General features: G+C 50.7%; 1 protein-coding gene across 1 annotated transcript in view; it reads left to right on the plus strand.

Annotated features, from left to right (window-relative positions):
* Positions 1–6,081: 6,081 nt before the first annotated feature.
* The window catches only part of LOC140393540 (achaete-scute homolog 5-like), an 87,924-nt gene continuing 70,767 nt past the window's right edge, over positions 6,082–23,238 (plus strand). Inside the window, exon 1 of the mRNA XM_072479835.1 lies at positions 6,082–6,260. The gene's annotated coding sequence lies outside the window, so the exon portion shown is untranslated. The remainder of the gene's footprint in view (positions 6,261–23,238) is intronic.

Raw genomic sequence — 23,238 nt, forward strand, 5'->3', positions numbered from 1 at the left:
CACCTCCAACTCCACTGCAGCTTGGTGCTCCTCCTGCTCAGTCAGTGCCTTCTCCACTTTCTGGATCGCCCGATCTTGAGCATCCAGTCTGAGTTCCAGTTGCGCAATCGACTCCTTAATCGGGTCCAAGCAGTCCTGTTTCTGCTTGGCGAAGCCCTCCTGTATCAACTGCTCCGTCGACCGCTGGGTCATCGAGCCAGGACTCCGGTTGTCCGCCATGCTTTCTCCCGTTGTAGCCTCAGCCCAAGCCTTCTCCGTTCACCTATGTCTTCCTTTGCGAGCACTCCTGGTCCACTTCTCCATGCACTGATGTAGGATTCCTCTTCACAATTGCTTCCAACATCAATTTTCCACTTCAGATCCGACAAAAAATCGGGGAAAAAGGTCCAAAGTTGCGACCCGAGCGGGAGCCACCAAATGTGCGACCTACTCCTTCATAGCCGCTACCGGAAGTCCACCTTGTGCAATTCTATGGGTCTTGCTCTCTTTTTACTTGAACACAAATTTGGAGTTTATAATGGAAAATATTTGCCCTTTTTTTGTTGTGTTTACAATACCATTGAGTGCAATGCTATTTTTTATTGAATCTTTTTCCATTTTCTGAGATATTTATCAATAGTACTTCTCTGAGAATAAATTGGATTTTTGCCTCCTAGTCGACGCGAGACCTGAATCAGCACCCGCCATACAACTTTAGGACAAATGGTCTCTGTTCAAGGTCCACAGGAAAACCATTTGCACAGCAGTGCCATCTGCATGAAGAATACCTAAAGCCATGTTGTAACGTCGAGGCAGCATTGCCAGGGGCTTGCAAAGGCACCATTATTCTCACTGTTCTGCCCAAGCAGTTGTTACAATACTGAGAATGCTAGCATGCGGTTCTGTCATTGGACTGTAGTAACCCAGGGGCCTGGGCTGAAGACCCAGGGATGAGTTCAAACCTACTGCAGCAGCTGGGGGATTTAAATTCTGTTTATTCAGTCTGGAATAAAACGCTAGTTTCAGTATGACCATGAAACTACTGGATTATACTAAAAAGCCCAACCAGATTCACTCATGTCCTTTGGGAACAAAATCTATTGTCTTTAACCAGTCTGGCCTCCCTGTGACTCCAAAACCACAGCAATGTCGTTGCCCTCTGAAATGGTCCAGCAAGCCACTCAGACGTACCAAACTACTGTTTATAGCAGTTCAAGAAGGTGGCACAGCACCACCTTCTCGAGGGCAATTAATAAATGGCCAGTGACATCCACATCTGTGCACAAAATTGAAAAACTGGATAGTGGGGCAACTATTTGCTCCAGAAAATGAGTAAGTAAAGCTCTTTTTTTTTTTTAATGTTCAAATAACTGGCAGAACATGTAGCGGGGAAATGACGAGAATTCTTTTCACACTGGGTTTCTAAGTTCAGGATTGGATTGTCTGAAAGGGTGGCGAAAGCAGATTGCATCAGAGCTTTCAAAAGGAATGTATATGAAGAGGATTGATGTGCAAGCTATTACAGTGCTATTCTTTTTAAAAATCAAGTTGTGCAGTGGTTAGCACTGCTGCCTCACAGCACCAATGACCCGGGTTCGAATCCCGGCCCAGGGTCACTGTCCATGTGGAGTCATTGGAGACTCCATAGTTAGGGGGATAGATAGGAGATTCTGTGGGAACGAGAGAGACTCGCGGTCGGTGTGTTGCCTCCCAGGTGCCAGGGTGCGTGATGTCTCGGATCGTGTTTTCGGGATCCTTAAGGGGGAGGGGGAGCAGCCCCAAGTCGTGGTCCACATAGGTACCAACGACATAGGTAGGAAAAGGGATAGGGATGTAAGGCAGGAATTCAGGGAGCTAGGGTGGAAACTTCGATCTAGGACAAACAGAGTTATTATCTCTGTGTTGTTACCCGTGCCACGTGATAGCGAGACGAGGAATAGGGAGAGAGAGGAGTTGAACACGTGGCTACAGGGATGGTGCAGGAGGGAGGGTTTCAGATTTCTGGATAATTGGGGCTCATTCTGGGGTCGGTGGGACCTCTACAAACTGGATGGTCTACACCTGGACCAGAGGGGTACCAATATCCTGGGGGGGGAAATTTGCTAATGCTCTTCGGGAGGGTTTAAACTAGTTCAGCAGGGGCTTGGGAACCTGAATTGTTGCTCCAGTGTACAGGAGGTTGAGAGTAGTGAGGTCATGAGTAAGGTTTCAAAGTTGCAGGAGTGTACCGGCAGGCAGGAAGGTGGTTTAAAGTGTGTCTTCTTCAATGCCAGGAGCATCCGGAATAAGGTGGGTGAACTTGCGGCATGGATTGGTACCTGGGACTTCGATGTTGTGGCCATTTCGGAGACATGGATAGAGCAGGGACAGGAATGGTTTTTGCAGGTGCCGGGGTTTAGATATTTCAGTAAGCTCAGGGAAGGGGGTAAAAGAGGTGGATGGGTGGCAATGTTAGTCAAGGACAGTATTAAGATGGCAGAAAGGACGTTTGATGAGGACTCGTCTACTGAGGTAGTATGGGCTGAGGTTAGAAACAGGAAAGGAGAGGTCACCCTGTTTGGGGTTTTCTATAGGCCTCCGAAAAGTTCCAGAGATGTAGAGGAGAGGATTGCAAAGATGATTCTGGATAGGAGCAAAAGCAACAGGGTAGTTGTTATGGGGGACTTTAACTTTCCAAATATTGACTGGAAATGCTATAGTTTGAGTACTTTAGATGGGTCCGTTTTTGTCCAATGTGTGCAGGAGGGTTTCCTGACACAATATGTAGATAGGCCAACGAGAGACGAGGCCATATTGGATTTGGTACTGGGTAATGAACCAGGACAGGTGTTAGATTTGGTGGTAGGTGAGCACTTTGGTGATAGTGACCACAATTCGATTATGTTTACTTTAGTGATGGAAAGGGATAGGTATATACCGCAGGGCAAGAGTTATATCTGGGGGGGAAATTATGATGCGATGAGGCAAGACTTGGGATGCATCGGATGGAGAGGAAAACTGCAGGGGATGGGCACAATGGAAATGTGGAGTTTGTTCAAGGAACAGCTACTGTGTGTCCTTGATAAGTATGTACCTGTCAGGCAGGGAGGAAGTGGTCGAGTAAGGGAACCGTGGTTTACTAAAGCAGTCGAAACACTTGTCAAGAGGAAGAAGGAGGCTTATGTAAAGATGAGACATGAAGGTTCAGTTAGGGTGCTCGAGGGTTACAAGTTAACTCGGAAGGACCTAAAGAGAGAGCTAAGAAGAGCCAGGAGGGGACATTTAACATAGAATTTACAGTGCAGAAGGAGGCCATTCGGCCCATCGAGACTGCACCGGCTCTTGGAAAGAGCACCATCCCAAGGTCAACACCTCCACCCGATCCCCATAACCCAATAACCCCACCCAACACTAAGGACAATTTTGAACACTAAGGGCAATTTATCATGGCCAATCCACCTAACCTGCACATCTTTGGACAGTGGGAGGAAACCGGAGCACCCGGAGGAAACCCACGCACACACGGGGAGCATGTGCAGACTCCGCACAGACAGTGACCCAAGCCGGAATCGAACCTGGGACCCTGGAGCTGTGAAGCAATTGTGCTAACCACCATGCTACCGTGCTGCCCAAGACATGAGAAGTCTTTGACAGGTAGGATCAAGGGTAACCCTAAAACTTTCTAAAGATATGTCAGGAATAAACAAATGACTAGGGTAAGAGTAGGGCCAGTCAAGGACAATAGTGGGAAGTTGTGCTTGGAGTCCGAGGAGATAGGAGAGGTGCTAAATGAATATTTTTCGTCAGTATTCACACAGGAAAAAGACAATGTTGTCGAAGAGAATACTGAGATTCAGGCTACTAGACTGGAAGGGTTTGAGGTTCATAAGGAGGAGGTGTTAGCAATTCTGGAAAGTGTGAAAATAGATAAGTCTCCAGGGCCGGATGGGATTTATCCTAGGATTCTCTGGGAAGCGAGGGAGGACATTGCTGAGCCTTTTGCTTCGATCTTTAAGTCATCTTTGTCTACAGGAATAGTGCCAGAAGACTGGAGGATAGCAAATGTTGTCTCCTTGTTCAAGAAGGGGAGTAGAGACAACCCAGGTAACTATAGACCAGTGAGCCTTACTTCTGTTGTGGGCAAAATCTTGGAAAGGTTTATAAGAGATAGGATGTATAATCATCTGGAAAGGAGTAATTTGATTAGAGATAGTCAACACGGTTTTGTGAAGGGTAGGTCGTGCCTCACAAACCTTATTGAGTTCTTTGAGAAGGTGACCAAACAGATGGATGAGGGTAAAACAGTTGATGTGGTGTATATGGATTTCAGTAAAGCGTTTGATCAGGTTCCCCACGGTAGGCTACTGCAGAAATTACGGAGGCATGGGATTCAGGGTGATTTAGCAGTTTGGATCAGAAATTGGCTAGCTGGAAGAAGACAAAGGGTGGTAGTTGATGGGAAATGTTCAGACTGGAGTCCAGTTACTAGTGGTGTACCACAAGGATCTGTTTTGGGGCCAATGCTGTTTGTCATTTTTATAAATGACCTGGAGGAGGGCGTAGAAGGATGGGTGAGTAAATTTGCAGATGACACTTAAAGTCGGTGGAGTTGTGGACAGTGCGGAAGGATGTTACTAGTTACAGAGGGACATATATAAGCTGCAGCGCTGGGCTGAGAGGTGGCAAATGGAGTTTAATGCAGAAAAGTGTGAGGTGATTCATTTTGGAAGGAATAACAGGAAGACAGAGTACTGGGCTAATGGTAAGATTCTTGGCAGTGTGGGTGAGCAGAGAGATCTCGGTGTCCATGTACATAGATCCCTGAAAGTTGCCACCCAGGTTGAGAGGTTGTTAAGAAGGCGTACGGTGTGTTAGCATTTATTGGTAGAGGGATTGAGTTTCGGAGCCATGTGGTCATGTTGCAGCTGTACAAAACTCTGGTGCGGCCGCATTTGGAGTATTGCGTACAATTCTGGTCGCCGCATTATCGGAAGGATGTGGAAGCATTGGAAAGGGTGCAGAGGAGATTTACCAGAATGTTGCCTGGTATGGAGTGAAGATCTTATGAGGAAAGGCTGAGGGACTTGAGGCTGTTTTCGTTAGAGAGAAGAAGATTAAGAGGTGACTTAATTGAGGCATACAAGATGATCAGAGGATTGGATAGGGTGGACAGTGAGAGCCTTTTTCCTCGGATGGTGATGTCTAGCACGAGGGGACATAGCTTTAAATTGAGGGGAGATAGATATAAGACAGATGTCAGAGGTAGGTTCTTTACTCAGAGAGTAGTAAGGGCGTGGAATGCCCTGCCTGCAACAGTAGTGGACTCACCAACACTAAGGGCATTCAAATGGTCATTGGATAGACGTATGGACGATAAGGGAATAGTGTAGATGGGCTTTAGAGTGGTGTCACAGGTCGGCGCAACATCGAGGGCCGAAGGCCTGTACTGCTCTGTTATGTTCTATGTTCTATGTGTTTGCACATTCTTCCCGTGTCTGCCTGGGTCTCGCCCCCACAACCCAAAGATGTGCAGGGTAGGTGGATTGGCCACGCTAAATTACCCCTTAACTGGAACAAAAGAGAATTGGGTACTCTAAATTTATTTTTTAAAAGCAAGATGTTTCTTTGATGGGCTTACTTACTAATTTTGCCTTCTTCCCCACATGTTTATTTCATTTGTACAATGATTCTGTTCTCTACACCATCTCTTTTAAGGATGAGACCCATTTTCCTTCCAAACTGTCCGCCCATCCACTTCTCTATTTTGTATCAACCCCTATCTCGACTCTGTTTATTTGCTTCTCCTCCTGGCTATTTGGTGTGAGTTATTTCTCCACCTGCCTCTTTGTCCAACTCGCTGTCGTTTTGTTGCTGCCGAAACTTTTTTGTTTTTAACCCTGTACTGTGCAGCAGACTCCCAAGTTTGACTTCTGCCTCCAGCTCCAGTGTGACTCAGAGAGAAGCTCTGCCCTGGCCGGGGGGGGGGGGGGAAGAGAGAGAGTGTTTGAAGTGAGATCAGGTATGTTATTGCTGTCTGTCGGGACACCCGACTGACAACAAGATATTAGTCAGAACCACAGCAAGTCTTTACCAATGTGCACAGCCTCTGTGTACACGCGCGCACAGACACACCTTTCCAAACTGCAAGGAGGAATATCCTGACATCAGCAGGGTCCGGCTACATTACAACCCTTTCTCACCTTGTCTGTGCACAGATGGGATTGTAGAATTACTCAAGTTTACCAGAAGAAGCTCAGAATGTTGGATCTTTGAGACTGAAAAAACAGGAATGTATGTACAAGGTAAGTTAACGTACACTGTCTTAAATTGGGAATGTAAAGTGTGAAGTTAACATGACTCATTTATTTCATTAGAACTTATTTTTTAAAAAGGTAATTTATTTTTGATCTTTGTTTTAGAATACTAACTTGAGAAGAGGTGATTTGAAGGATAAGCAGAAGTTGGAGGTAGCCATTTCTGTCTTATATAATCAGAACAGAGTTATCCTATTTCTCTTGAGACTTTGTCCTGAGGGACAGTGTGTCCTGGACAGGGGTGTGTGCAGAAATATAAGCTGAGATAACCCTAGAGAAGAAATACTGGTCATTTGCAGCTTCAAGCTTCATGGGACCTTCACAATTATGATGATCTGAACACAAACAATTCAGGAAGAGCTCAAATCCTGTCCTTATCATTTTATTCAAATCGTATAAAGAGTACAAAAAGTATACATTTTCAGCCCAACATTTCATGTTACCATGAGCTGAAATTCGTAATGATTTGGGTTATGAATGCCTGAAGTTCATTAGAAGTCGATTAAACTATTGACCCCACTTGTTCTATATGATCAGTTGGCCTCTAGCAACCTATGCTATATAAGCAGCCAATATTTAGCTCCTTGTTCTATATGATCAGTCGGTCTCTAGCCTCCCCGTTCTATTTTTTTTTTAAAAAAAAGAAAATTTAGATGTCCAATTCATTTTTTCCAATTAAGGGGCAATTTAGCATGCACAATTCACCTAGCCTGCACAACTTTGGGTTATGGGGGTGAAACCCACGCAAACACGGGGAGAATGTGCAAACTCCACACGGACAGTGACCCAGAGCCGGGATCGAACCTGGGACCTCGCCGCCATGAGGCAGCAGTGCTAACCACTGCGGCACCGTGCTGCCTCACCTCCCCGTTCTATATGAGCACTCTCCAGCCCCACCATTCTGTATGATCAGGCAGTCTCTAGCCCCTTGTTCTATATGATCAGTCAGTCTCTAGCCTCCCCATTCTATATGATCAGGCAGTCTCTAGCCCCTTGTTGTATATGATCAATCAGTCTCTAGCCCCTTGTTCTATATGATCAATCAGTCTCTAGCCCCTTGTTCTATATGATCAGTCAGTCTCTAGCCCCTTGTTCTATATGATCAATCAGTCTCTAGCCCTTTGTTCTATATGATCAATCAGTCTCTAGCCTCCTTGTTCTATACACTTGATGAATCTCTAGCATCTTATGCCTGGTCAATCTGTAGAACCTTTTTGTATATGATTTTCTCACCCACTAAGTAATTGGTTGAGACTCAGAGATTAGGAAGATCTTAGATTCCACTTGTGCATCTGTGCCTGAGTTGTAGTTGAGCCGGGGTCAGGGTAGTGATTCGAGGGTTGATCATTGTCCAGCTGTGACTTTTCAGCGAGGTACTGAGAGGGCGTCATGCTGTCAGAAGTGCCATCTTTTGGATGAAACCTCTCGAGTGGCTGTAAACGATCCCATGGCACTCTTTGAAGGAGAGCAGGAGCATTCGTCCTGATACCTTGGCCAATATTTATGTCTCAGCCAACACACAAAGTAGATGATCTATTTCTCTGTGTAAATAGCCACTGGCTTCCTTGCATTACAACAGTGACTATGCTTTTCAAGTTCAATAGAGCCACTCAAGAGGGCATTAGATGATTATTTGAGTAGAAAAATGTGTACAGAGAAAAGGCAGGAGGATGGCACTAAAACATGATGCTCATTTGGCGAGACGGTGTAGACACGATGGGCCAAATGGCCGCCTCCTGCGCCATGACAATCTGTGGTTCATCGGGTGTAAAGCGCAGTTGATAATCCTGAAGTTGTTCAAGACCAAATGAAAACACAAACTCTTTATTTTTCCCTGCTTCCCATCACTATCCTTGCTTGCCTCTTATGTGTGGGGTTGTACAGTGACTGCAATTATCCTGGGCACTCTAGCCATTTTATTAAATGAAAAAGACATCAATGATATTCAGCAGGGTGACACACTGGCATTAAATAGCACCTATTGGATTATACCTCAATAAGAGAGCTATGCCGTCAAGTGAGGCATGGGGAGGAAATGATCAAAACCTACCTAGTCTGCAGAAGGACGCATTTCACAACTGAGGTTATAAATTGAGAATCAATTTTCCACAGTCCTGCTTCGGGAAGTACTTGCAACACCAACACCAACTCCAATCTCCCACCTAACGGGTTGCAAACACAGAGGATTTGCAAAAAGCAAATTGCTGTGGATGCTGGAATTTGACACAAAAACAGAAAATGCTGGAAAAACTCAGCAAGTCTGACAGCGTCTGTGAAGTGGAGATGCCGGCGTTGGACTGGGGTGAGCACAGTAAGAAGTCTTGCAACACCAGGTTAAAGTCCAACAGGTTTGTTTCGATGTCACTAGCTTTCGGAGCGCTGCTCCTTCCTCAAGTGAAGGAAGGAGCTCACCTGAGGAAGGAGCAGCGCTCCGAAAGCTAATGACATCGAAACAAACCTGTTGGACTTTAACCTGGTGTTGTAAGACTTCTTACAGCGTCTGCGAAGGGGATGATAAAGAGCTCCGAGGAAGAGTCAAAGGGACTGGAAACGTTAACTCTATTTTCCCCTCCACAGACGCTGTCAGACCCACAGACGATTGGTTGATTCCCAGAGTATGTGCACAGATTCAGTCTGGTGTCCAAAATAGTGACAGGAAGATAAATCTTACTTAAATTCAGCCAAAATATTTGAAGTTGCTGTTCACCTGAGGCATTTGTTCTAATGGTTGTAATGTGCTTTAAAATCAGGGACTTGGGAAGAGATTAAAGAAAGTGCACATCCTGCTCTCTTCACCTCAGTGAAAGCCACATCCAATACTAGAACAACCTTAAACATTCGCCAAACCATTAGAAAGGAGTAGATTTTAAATGGAAAGAGATAACTGAGCTGTGCTGAAGCTCAGATGTCTGTACTCAGAGTATCGGGATTGCTGAGTGGCTTAATGAGCAAACTAATCAGGAATACAGAACTATTAATGAAAGTAACGGGATTCTGCAGCCCGTCCTGATGCAGGGTCTTCCAATCCTGCCGAATGCGACCCCTGCCCCCCCCCCCCCCCCCCCCCCCCCCCCCCCCACAAACCCCAGTGGCGGGATGAGCGAGCCACACAATGGTGTAGACATGCGCTGGACTGGAAGATCCTGTTGGTGGACATTGGCAAGACACCGCCGGAAAGCAGGCCGCAGGAGGACGGGAAAATGCTCCCCAAAGTCACTGCAAAATGAAAATCTCCAGTATCTGAAAGAAGAACCTGGTACTTTAATAAGATGAAAGCCTGCCCACCACAGTAATGAGGTGTGAAGAAAGAAATACCTTTGACTAAATGTGATGTGCCATCTTTATTTAACAATTCCTGAAAAGAGTTTGTTAAATTCATTGCACTACACAGTGATAACTTTTCATTCCATTCCCACAAGATTTCTTCTACTGGCATTCTTGACTCCTCATTGGAGCACAATTCCATTGCGACCGCTCACATTCCACTGCCTCATGTGAGTGCCCATGTATCACTCAAGAAGGTGTTGTGTTTTTTCAATGTGGGGTCATCAGAGCTCCTCACCTCACCATCACAGTCATCATGGCTCCAACATTCACCACCCACACCGCCTCAATCACACTCACCGCCTCAATCACACTCACCGGCTCAATCACACTCACCGGCTCAATCACACTCACCGCCTCAATCACACTCACCGGCTCAATCACACTCACCGGCTCAATCACACTCACCGCCACAATCACACTCACCGCCTCAATCACACTCACCGCCACAATCACACTCACCGCCTCAACACACTCACCGCCTCAATCACACTCACCGCCTCGATCACACTCACCGCCTCAATCACACACACCGTCTCAATCACACTCACCGCCTCAATCACACTCACCGCCTCGATCACACTCACCGCCTCGATCACACTCACCGCCTCGATCACACTCACCATCTCAATCACACTCACCGTCTCAACACACTCACGGTCTCAACCAGACTCACCGCCTCAATCACACTCACCGCCTCAATCACACTCACCGTCTCAATCACACTCACCGCCTCAATCACACTCACCGCCTCAATCACACTCACCGTCTCAATCACACTCACCGCCTCAATCACACTCACCGCCTCAATCACACTCACCGTCTCAACTACACTCACCGCCTCAATCACACTCACCGCCTCAATCGCACTCACCGCCTCAATCACACTCACCGTCTCAACTACACTCACCGCCTCAATCACACTCACCGCCTCAATCGCACTCACCGCCTCAACACACTCACCGTCTCAATCACACTCACCGTCTCAATCACACTCACCGCCTCAATCACACTCACCGTCTCAACTACACTCACCGCCTCAATCACACTCACCGCCTCAATCGCACTCACCGCCTCAACATACTCACCGCCTCAGTCGCACTCACCGTCTCAATCGCACTTACCGCCTCAATCAGACTCACCGCCTCAACACACTCACCGCCTCAACACACTCACCGCCTCAATCACACTCACCGCCTCAACACACTCACCGCCTGAACACACTCACCGCCTCAATCACACTCACCGCCTCAATCACACTCACCGTCTCAATCACACTCACCGTCTCAATCACACTCACCGTCTCAATCACACTCACCGTCTCAATCACACTCACCGTCTCAATCACACTCACCGCCTCAACACACTCACCGCCTCAACACACTCACCGCCTCAATCACACTCACCGCCTCAATCACACTCACCGTCTCAATCACACTCACCGTCTCAACACACTCACCGCCTCAATCAGACTCACCGCCTCAATCACACTCACCGTCTCAACCACACTCACCGCCTCAATCACACACACCGCCTCAATCACACTCACCGTCTCAATCACAGCCACCGTCTCAATCACATTCACCGTCTCAACACACTCACCGTCTCAATCACACTCACCGCCTCAACACACTCACCGCCTCAATCACACTCACCGTCTCAACCACACTCACCGCCTCAATCACACTCACCGCCTCAATCACACTCACCGTCTCAATCACACTCACCGCCTAAATCAGACTCACCGCCTCAATCACACTCACCGCCTCAATCACACTCACCGTCTCAATCACACTCACCGTCTCAATCACACTCACCGTCTCAATCACACTCACCGTCTCAATCACACTCACCGCCTCAATCACACTCACCGTCTCAATCACACTCACCGCCTCAATCACACTCACCGTCTCAACACACTCACCGTCTCAATCACACTCACCGTCTCAAACACACTCACCGTCTCAATCACACTCACCGCCTCAACACACTCACCGCCTCAACACACTCACCGCCTCAACACACTCACCGTCTCAACACACTCACCGTCTCAACACACTCACCGTCTCAACACACTCACCGTCTCAACACACTCACCGTCTCAATCACACTCACCGCCTCAATCACACTCACCGTCTCAATCACACTCACCGCCTCAACACACTCACCGTCTCAATCACACTCACCGCCTCAACACACTCACCGCCTCAACACACTCACCGTCTCAACACACTCACCGCCTCAATCACACTCACCGTCTCAACACACTCACCGTCTCAACACACTCACCGCCTCAACCGCACTCACCGCCTCAATCACACTCACCGCCTCAACACACTCACCGCCTCAATCACACTCACCGCCTCAATCACACTCACCGTCTCAATCACACTCACCGCCTCAATCACACTCACCGCCTCAACCACACTCACCATCTCAATCGCACTCACCGCCTCAATCGCACTCACCGCCTCAATCGCACTCACCGCCTCAATCGCACTCACCGCCTCAACCGCACTCACCGCCTCAATCACACTCACCGCCTCAACACACTCACCGCCTCAATCACACTCACCGCCTCAACACACTCACCGTCTCAATCACACTCACCGCCTCAACACACTCACCGTCTCAACACACTCACCGTCTCAACACACTCACCGTCTCAATCACACTCACCGCCTCAATCACACTCACCGTCTCAATCACACTCACCGCCTCAACACACTCACCGCCTCAACACACTCACCGCCTCAACACACTCACCGTCTCAACACACTCACCGCCTCAATCACACTCACCGTCTCAACACACTCACCGCCTCAACCGCACTCACCGCCTCAATCACACTCACCGCCTCAATCACACTCACCGCCTCAATCACATTCACCGCCTCAATCACACTCACCGTCTCAATCACACTCACCGCCTCAATCACACTCACCGCCTCAACCACACTCACCATCTCAATCACACTCACCGCCTCAATCACACTCACCGCCTCAATCGCACTCACCGCCTCAATCGCACTCACCGCCTCAACCGCACACACCGCCTCAATCACACTCACCGCCTCAACACACTCACCGCCTCAATCACACTCACCGTCTCAACTACACTCACCGCCTCAATCACACTCACCGCCTCAATCGCACTCACCGCCTCAATCACACTCACCGTCTCAACTACACTCACCGCCTCAATCACACTCACCGCCTCAATCGCACTCACCGCCTCAACACACTCACCGTCTCAATCACACTCACCGTCTCAATCACACTCACCGCCTCAATCACACTCACCGTCTCAGCTACACTCACCGCCTCAATCACACTCACCGCCTCAATCGCACTCACCGCCTCAACATACTCACCGCCTCAGTCGCACTCACCGTCTCAATCGCACTTACCGCCTCAATCAGACTCACCGCCTCAACACACTCACCGCCTCAACACACTCACCGCCTCAATCACACTCACCGCCTCAACACACCGCCTCAACACACTCACCGCCTCAATCACACTCACCGCCTCAATCACACTCACCGCCTCAATCACACTCACCGTCTCAATCACACTCACCGTCTCAATCACACTCACCGTCTCAATCACACTCACCGCCTCAATCACACTCACCGTCTCAATCACACTCACCGTCTCAACACACTCACCGCCTCAATCACACTCACCGCCTCAATCACACTCACCGCCTCAACCACACTCACCGCCTCAATCACACACACCGCCTCAATCACACTCACCGTCTCAATCACAGCCACCGTCTCAATCACATTCACCGTCTCAACACACTCACCGTCTCAATCACACTCACCGCCTCAACACACTCACCGCCTCAATCACACTCACCGTCTCAACCACACTCACCGCCTCAATCACACTCACCGCCTCAATCACACTCACCGCCTCAATCACACTCACCGTCTCAATCACACTCACCGCCTAAATCAGACTCACCGCCTCAATCACACTCACCGCCTCAATCACACTCACCGTCTCAATCACACTCACCGTCTCAATCACACTCACCGTCTCAATCACACTCACCGCCTCAATCACACTCACCGTCTCAATCACACTCACCGCCTCAATCACACTCACCGTCTCAACACACTCACCGTCTCAATCACACTCACCGTCTCAAACACACTCACCGCCTCAACACACTCACCGCCTCAACACACTCACCGCCTCAACACACTCACCGCCTCAACACACTCACCGTCTCAACACACTCACCGTCTCAACACACTCACCGTCTCAATCACACTCACCGCCTCAATCACACTCACCGTCTCAATCACACTCACCGCCTCAACACACTCACCGTCTCAATCACACTCACCGCCTCAACACACTCACCGCCTCAACACACTCACCGTCTCAACACACTCACCGCCTCAATCACACTCACCGTCTCAACACACTCACCGCCTCAACCGCACTCACCGCCTCAATCACACTCACCGCCTCAACACACTCACCGCCTCAATCACACTCACCGCCTCAATCACACTCACCGTCTCAATCACACTCACCGCCTCAATCACACTCACCGCCTCAACCACACTCACCATCTCAATCACACTCACCGCCTCAATCGCACTCACCGCCTCAATCGCACTCACCGCCTCAACCGCACTCACCGCCTCAACCACACTCACCGCCTCAACACACTCACCGTCTCAATCACACTCACCGCCTCAACACACTCACCGTCTCAATCGCACTCACCGTCTCAACACACTCACCGTCTCAATCACACTCACCGCCTCAATCACACTCACCGCCTCAACCACACTCACCATCTCAATCACACTCACCGCCTCAATCACACTCACCGCCTCAATCGCACTCACCGCCTCAATCGCACTCACCGCCTCAACCGCACTCACCGCCTCAATCACACTCACCGCCTTAACACACTCACCGTCTCAACACACTCACCGTCTCAACACACTCACCGTCTCAACACACTCACCGTCTCAATCACACTCACCGCCTCAATCACACTCACCGTCTCAATCACACTCACCGCCTCAACACACTCACCGTCTCAATCACACTCACCGCCTCAACACACTCACCGCCTCAACACACTCACCGTCTCAACACACTCACCGCCTCAATCACACTCACCGTCTCAACACACTCACCGTCTCAATCACACTCACCGTCTCAACACACTCACCGTCTCAACACACTCACCGTCTCTATCACACTCACCGCCTCAACACACTCACCGTCTCAATCACACTCACCGCCTCAATCACACTCACCGTCTCAACCACACTCACCGCCTCAATCACACTCACCGCCTCAACCACACTCACCGCCTCAATCACACTCACCGCCTCAACACACTCACCGCCTCAACACACTCACCGCCTCAATCACACTCACCGCCTCAATCACACTCACCGCCTCAATCACACTCACCGTCTCAATCACACTCACCGTCTCAATCACACTCACCGTCTCAATCACACTCACGACCTCAATCACACTCACCGCCTCAACACACTCACCGCCTCAATCACACTCACCGCCTCAATCACACTCACCGTCTCAATCACACTCACCTCCTCAACACACTCACCGCCTCAACACACTCACCGTCTCAATCACACTCACCGCCTCAACACACTCACCGCCTCAACACACTCACCGCCTCAATCACACTCACCGTCTCAATCACACTCACCGTCTCAATCACACTCACCGCCTCAATCGCACTCACCGCCTCAACCGCACTCACCGCCTCAATCGCACTCACCGCCTCAACACACTCACCGCCTCAATCACACTCACCGCCTCAACACACTCACCGTCTCAATCACACTCACCGCCTCAATCACACTCACCGCCTCAATCACACCCACCGTCTCAATCACACTCACCGTCTCAATCACACTCACCGTCTCAATCACACTCACCGCCTCAACACACTCACCGTCTCAATCACACTCACCGCCTCAACCGCACTCACCGTCTCAATCACACTCACCGCCTCAATCACACTCACCGCCTCAATCGCACTCACCGCCTCAATCACACTCACCGCCTGAATCGCACTCACCGCCTCAATCACACTCACCGCCTCAATCGCACTCACCGCCTCAATCACACTCACCGTCTCAATCACACTCACCGCCTCAATCACACTCACCGCCTCAATCACACTCACCGCCTCAATCGCACTCACCGCCTCAATCACACTCACCGCCTCAACACACTCACCGCCTCAATCACACTCACCGCCTCAACACACTCACCGCCTCAATCAGACTCACCGCCTCAATCACACTCACCGCCTCAATCACACTCACCGCCTCAATCAGACTCACCGTCTCAATCACACTCACCGCCTCAATCGCACTCACCGTCTCAATCACACTCACCGCCTCAATCAGACTCACCGCCTCAATCACACTCACCGTCTCAATCACACTCACCGTCTCAATCACACTCACCGTCTCAACACACTCACCGCCTCAATCACACTCACATTCTCAATCACACTCACCGCCTCAATCACACTCACAGTCTCAACACACTCACCATCTCAACACACTCACCGCCTCAACACACTCACCGTCTCAATCACACTCACCGCCTCAATCACACTCACCGTCTCAACACACTCACCGTCTCAATCACACTCACCGCCTCAACACACTCACCGCCTCAATCACACTCACTGTCTCAATCACACTCACCGTCTCAATCACACTCACCGTCTCAATCACACTCACCGCCTCAACCACACTCACCGCCTCAACACACTCACCGTCTCAACACACTCACCGCCTCAATCACACTCACCGTCTCAATCACACTCACCGCCTCAATCACACTCACCGTCTCAATCAGACTCACCGCCTCAATCACACTCACCGCGTCAATCACACTCACCGTCTCAACCACACTCACCGTCTCAATCAGACTCACCGTCTCAATCACACTCACCGTCTCAACCACACTCACCGCCTCAACACACTCACCGTCTCAACACACTCACCGTCTCTATCACACTCACCGCCTCAACACACTCACCGTCTCAATCACACTCACCGCCTCAATCGCACTCACCGCCTCAATCACACTCACCGTCTCAATCACACTCACCGCCTCAATCACACTCACCGCCTCAATCACACTCACCGCCTCAATCACACTCACCGCCTCAATCGCATTCACCGCCTCAATCACACTCACCGCCTCAACACACTCACCGCCTCAATCACACTCACCGCCTCAACACACTCACCGCCTCAATCAGACTCACCGCCTCAATCACACTCACCGCCTCAATCACACTCACCGCCTCAATCACACTCACCGCCTCAATCAGACTCACCGTCTCAATCGCACTCACCGCCTCAATCGCACTCACCGTCTCAATCACACTCACCGCCTCAATCACACTCACCGCCTCAATCACACTCACCGCCTCAATCAGACTCACCGCCTCAATCACACTCACCGTCTCAATCACACTCACCGTCTCAACACACTCACCGTCTCAACACACTCACCGCCTCAATCACACTCACCTTCTCAATCACACTCACCGCCTCAATCACACTCACCGTCTCAACACACTCACCATCTCAACACACTCACCGCCTCAACACACTCACCGTCTCAATCACACTCACCGCCTCAATCACACTCACCGTCTCAACACACTCACCGCCTCAATACACTCACCGTCTCAACCACACTCACCGTCTCAATCACACTCACCGTCTCAACACACTCACCGTCTCAACACACTCACCGTCTCAATCACACTCACCGCCTCAACACACTCACCGCCTCAATCACACTCACTGTCTCAATCACACTCACCGTCTCAATCACACTCACCGCCTAAATCACACTCACCGCCTAAATCACACTCACCGCCTCAATCGCACTCACCGCCTCAATCGCACTCACCGCCTCAATCACACTCACCGCCTCAATCACACTCACCGCCTCAATCACACTCACCGCCTCAACACACTCACCGCCTCAATCAGACTCACCGCCTCAATCACACTCACCGCCTCAATCACACTCACCGCCTCAATCACACTCACCGCCTCAATCAGACTCACCGTCTCAATCGCACTCACCGCCTCAATCGCACTCACCGTCTCAATGACACTCACCGCCTCAATCACACTAACCGCCTCAATCAGACTCACCGCCTCAATCAGACTCACCGCCTCAATCAGACTCACCGCCTCAATCACACTCACCGTCTCAATCACACTCACCGTCTCAACACACTCACCGCCTCAATCACACTCACATTCTCAATCACACTCACCGTCTCAACACACTCACCATCTCAACACACTCACCGCCACAACACACTCACCGTCTCAATCACACTCACCGCCTCAATCACACACACCGTCTCAACACACTCACCGTCTCAATCACACTCACCGCCTCAACACACTCACCGCCTCAATCACACTCACTGTCTCAATCACATTCACCGTCTCAATCACACTCACCGTCTCAATCACACACACCGCCTCAACCACACTCACCGCCTCAACACACTCACCGTCTCAACACACTCACCGCCTCAATCACACTCACCGTCTCAATCACACTCACCGCCTCAATCACACTCACCGTCTCAATCAGACTCACCGCCTCAATCACACTCACCGCGTCAATCACACTCACCGTCTCAACCACACTCACCGTCTCAATCAGACTCACCGTCTCAATCACACTCACCGTCTCAACCACACTCACCGCCTCAACACACTCACCGTCTCAACACACTCACCGTCTCTATCACACGCACCGCCTCAACACACTCACCGTCTCAATCACACTCACCGCCTCAATCACACTCACCGTCTCAACCACACTCACCGCCTCAATCACACTCACCGCCTCAACACACTCACCGCCTCAACACACTCACCGCCTCAATCACACGCACCGTCTCAATCACACTCACCGTCTCAATCACACTCACCGTCTCAACACACTCACCGCCTCAATCACACTCACCGTCTCAACACACTCACCGTCTCAATCTGACTCACCGTCTCAACACACTCACCATCTCTATCACACTCACCGCCTCAACACACTCACCGTCTCTATCACACTCACCGCCTCAACACACTCACCGTCTCAATCACACTCACCGCCTCAATCACACTCACCGTCTCAACCACACTTACTGCCTCAATCACACTCACCGCCTCAACCACACTCACCGCCTCAATCACACTCACCGCCTCAACACACTCACCGCCTCAACACACTCACCGCCTCAACATACTCACCGCCTCAATCACACTCACCGCCTCAATCACACTCACCGTCTCAATCACACTCACCGTCTCAATCACACTCACCGTCTCAATCACACTCACAGCCTCAATCACACTCACCGCCTCAACACACTCACCGCCTCAATCACACTCACCGCCTCAATCACACTCACCGTCTCAATCACACTCACCTCCTCAACACACTCACCGCCTCAACACACTCACCGTCTCAATCACACTCACCGCCTCAACACACTCACCGCCTCAACACACTCACCGCCTCAATCACACTCACCGTCTCAATCACACTCACCGTCTCAATCACACTCACCGCCTCAATCACACTCACCGTCTCAACACACTCACGGCCTCAATCACACTCACCGCCTCAACACACCGCCTCAATCACACTCACCGCCTCAATCACACTCACATTCTCAATCACACTCACCGCCTCAATCACACTCACCGTCTCAACACACTCACCATCTCAACACACTCACCGCCTCAACACACTCACCGTCTCAATCACACTCACCGCCTCAATCACACTCACCGTCTCAACACACTCCCCGTCTCAATCACACTCACCGCCTCAACACACTCACCGCCTCAATCACACTCACCGTCTCAATCACACTCACCGTCTCAATCACACTCACCGTCTCAATCACACTCACCGCCTCAACCACACTCACCGCCTCAACACACTCACCGTCTCAACACACTCACCGCCTCAATCACACTCACCGCCTCAATCACACTCACCGCCTCAATCACACTCACCGCCTCAATCACACTCACCGCCTCAATCGCATTCACCGCCTCAATCACACTCACCGCCTCAACACACTCACCGCCTCAATCACACTCACCGCCTCAACACACTCACCGCCTCAATCAGACTCACCGCCTCAATCACACTCACCGCCTCAATCACACTCACCGCCTCAATCAGACTCACCGCCTCAATCAGACTCACCGTCTCAATCACACTCACCGCCTCAACACACTCACCGCCTCAATCAGACTCACCGCCTCAATCACACTCACCGCCTCAATCACACTCACCGCCTCAATCACACTCACCGCCTCAATCAGACTCACCGTCTCAATCACACTCACCGCCTCAATCGCACTCACCGTCTCAATCACACTCACCGCCTCAATCACACTCACCGTCTCAATCACACTCACCGTCTCAACACACTCACCGCCTCAATCACACTCACATTCTCAATCACACTCACCGCCTCAATCACACTCACCGTCTCAACACACTCACCATCTCAACACACTCACCGCCTCAACACACTCACCGTCTCAATCACACTCACCGCCTCAATCACACTCACCGCCTCAATCACACTCACCGTCTCAACACACTCACCGCCTCAACACACTCACCGTCTCAACCACACTCACATTCTCAATCACACTCACCGTCTCAACACACTCACCGTCTCAACACACTCACCGTCTCAATCACACTCACCGCCTCAATCACACTCACCGTCTCAATCACACTCACCGTCTCAATCACACTCACCGCCCCAACACACTCACCGCCTCAATCACACTCACCGTCTCAATCACACTCACCGTCTCAATCACACTCACCGTCTCAATCACACTCACCGTCTCAACACACTCACCGCCTCAATCACACTCACCGTCTCAACACACTCACCGTCTCAATCACACTCACCGTCTCAACACACTCACCGTCTCAACACACTCACCGTCTCTATCACACTCACCGCCTCAACACACTCACCGTCTCAATCACACTCACCGCCTCAATCACACTCACCGTCTCAACCACACTCACTGCCTCAATCACACTCACCGCCTCAACCACACTCACCGCCTCAACCACACTCACCGCCTCAACACACTCACCGCCTCAACACACTCACCGCCTCAATCACACTCACCGCCTCAATCACACTCACCGTCTCAATCACACTCACCGTCTCAATCACACTCACCGTCTCAATCACACTCACCGTCTCAATCACACTCACCGTCTCAATCACACTCACAGCCTCAATCACACTCACCGCCTCAACACACTCACCGCCTCAATCACACTCACCGCCTCAATCACACTCCCCGTCTCAATCACACTCACCTCCTCAACACACTCACCGCCTCAACACACTCACCGTCTCAATCACACTCACCGCCTCAACACACTCACCGCCTCAACACACTCACCGCCTCAATCACACTCACCGTCTCAATCACACTCACCGTCTCAATCACACTCACCGCCTCAATCACACTCACCGTCTCTATCACACTCACCGCCTCAACACACTCACCGTCTCAACCACACTTACTGCCTCAATCACACTCACCGCCTCAACCACACTCACCGCCTCAATCACACTCACCGCCTCAACACACTCACCGCCTCAACACACTCACCGCCTCAACATACTCACCGCCTCAATCACACTCACCGCCTCAATCACACTCACCGTCTCAATCACACTCACCGTCTCAATCACACTCACCGTCTCAATCACACTCACAGCCTCAATCACACTCACCGCCTCAACACACTCACCGCCTCAATCACACTCACCGCCTCAATCACACTCACCGTCTCAATCACACTCACCTCCTCAACACACTCACCGCCTCAACACACTCACCGTCTCAATCACACTCACCGCCTCAACACACTCACCGCCTCAACACACTCACCGCCTCAATCACACTCACCGTCTCAATCACACTCACCGTCTCAATCACACTCACCGCCTCAATCACACTCACCGTCTCAACACACTCACGGCCTCAATCACACTCACCGCCTCAACACACCGCCTCAATCACACTCACCGCCTCAATCACACTCACATTCTCAATCACACTCACCGCCTCAATCACACTCACCGTCTCAACACACTCACCATCTCAACACACTCACCGCCTCAACACACTCACCGTCTCAATCACACTCACCGCCTCAATCACACTCACCGTCTCAACACACTCCCCGTCTCAATCACACTCACCGCCTCAACACACTCACCGCCTCAATCACACTCACTGTCTCAATCACACTCACCGTCTCAATCACACTCACCGTCTCAATCACACTCAACGTCTCAATCACACTCACCGCCTCAACCACACTCACCGCCTCAACACACTCACCGTCTCAACACACTCACCGCCTCAATCACACTCACCGCCTCAATCACACTCACCGCCTCAATCACACTCACCGCCTCAATCACACTCACCGCCTCAATCGCATTCACCGCCTCAATCACACTCACCGCCTCAACACACTCACCGCCTCAATCACACTCACCGCCTCAACACACTCACCGCCTCAATCAGACTCACCGCCTCAATCACACTCACCGCCTCAATCACACTCACCGCCTCAATCAGACTCACCGCCTCAATCAGACTCACCGTCTCAATCACACTCACCGCCTCAACACACTCACCGCCTCAATCAGACTCACCGCCTCAATCACACTCACCGCCTCAATCACACTCACCGCCTCAATCACACTCACCGCCTCAATCAGACTCACCGTCTCAATCACACTCACCGCCTCAATCGCACTCACCGTCTCAATCACACTCACCGCCTCAATCACACTCACCGTCTCAATCACACTCACCGTCTCAACACACTCACCGCCTCAATCACACTCACATTCTCAATCACACTCACCGCCTCAATCACACTCACCGTCTCAACACACTCACCATCTCAACACACTCACCGCCTCAACACACTCACCGCCTCAACACACTCACCGTCTCAACCACACTCACATTCTCAATCACACTCACCGTCTCAACACACTCACCGTCTCAACACACTCACCGTCTCAATCACACTCACCGCCTCAATCACACTCACCGTCTCAATCACACTCACCGTCTCAATCACACTCACCGCCCCAACACACTCACCGCCTCAATCACACTCACCGTCTCAATCACACTCACCGTCTCAATCACACTCACCGTCTCAACACACTCACCGCCTCAATCACACTCACCGTCTCAACACACTCACCGTCTCAATCACACTCACCGTCTCAACACACTCACCGTCTCAACACACTCACCGTCTCTATCACACTCACCGCCTCAACACACTCACCGTCTCAATCACACTCACCGCCTCAATCACACTCACCGTCTCAACCACACTCACTGCCTCAATCACACTCACCGCCTCAACCACACTCACCACCTCAATCACACTCACCGCCTCAACACACTCACCGCCTCAATCACACTCACCGCCTCAATCACACTCACCGTCTCAATCACACTCACCGTCTC

This window comes from Scyliorhinus torazame, chromosome 17, assembly GCF_047496885.1.
Source record: "Scyliorhinus torazame isolate Kashiwa2021f chromosome 17, sScyTor2.1, whole genome shotgun sequence".
Classification (NCBI taxonomy): Eukaryota; Metazoa; Chordata; class Chondrichthyes; order Carcharhiniformes; family Scyliorhinidae; genus Scyliorhinus; species Scyliorhinus torazame.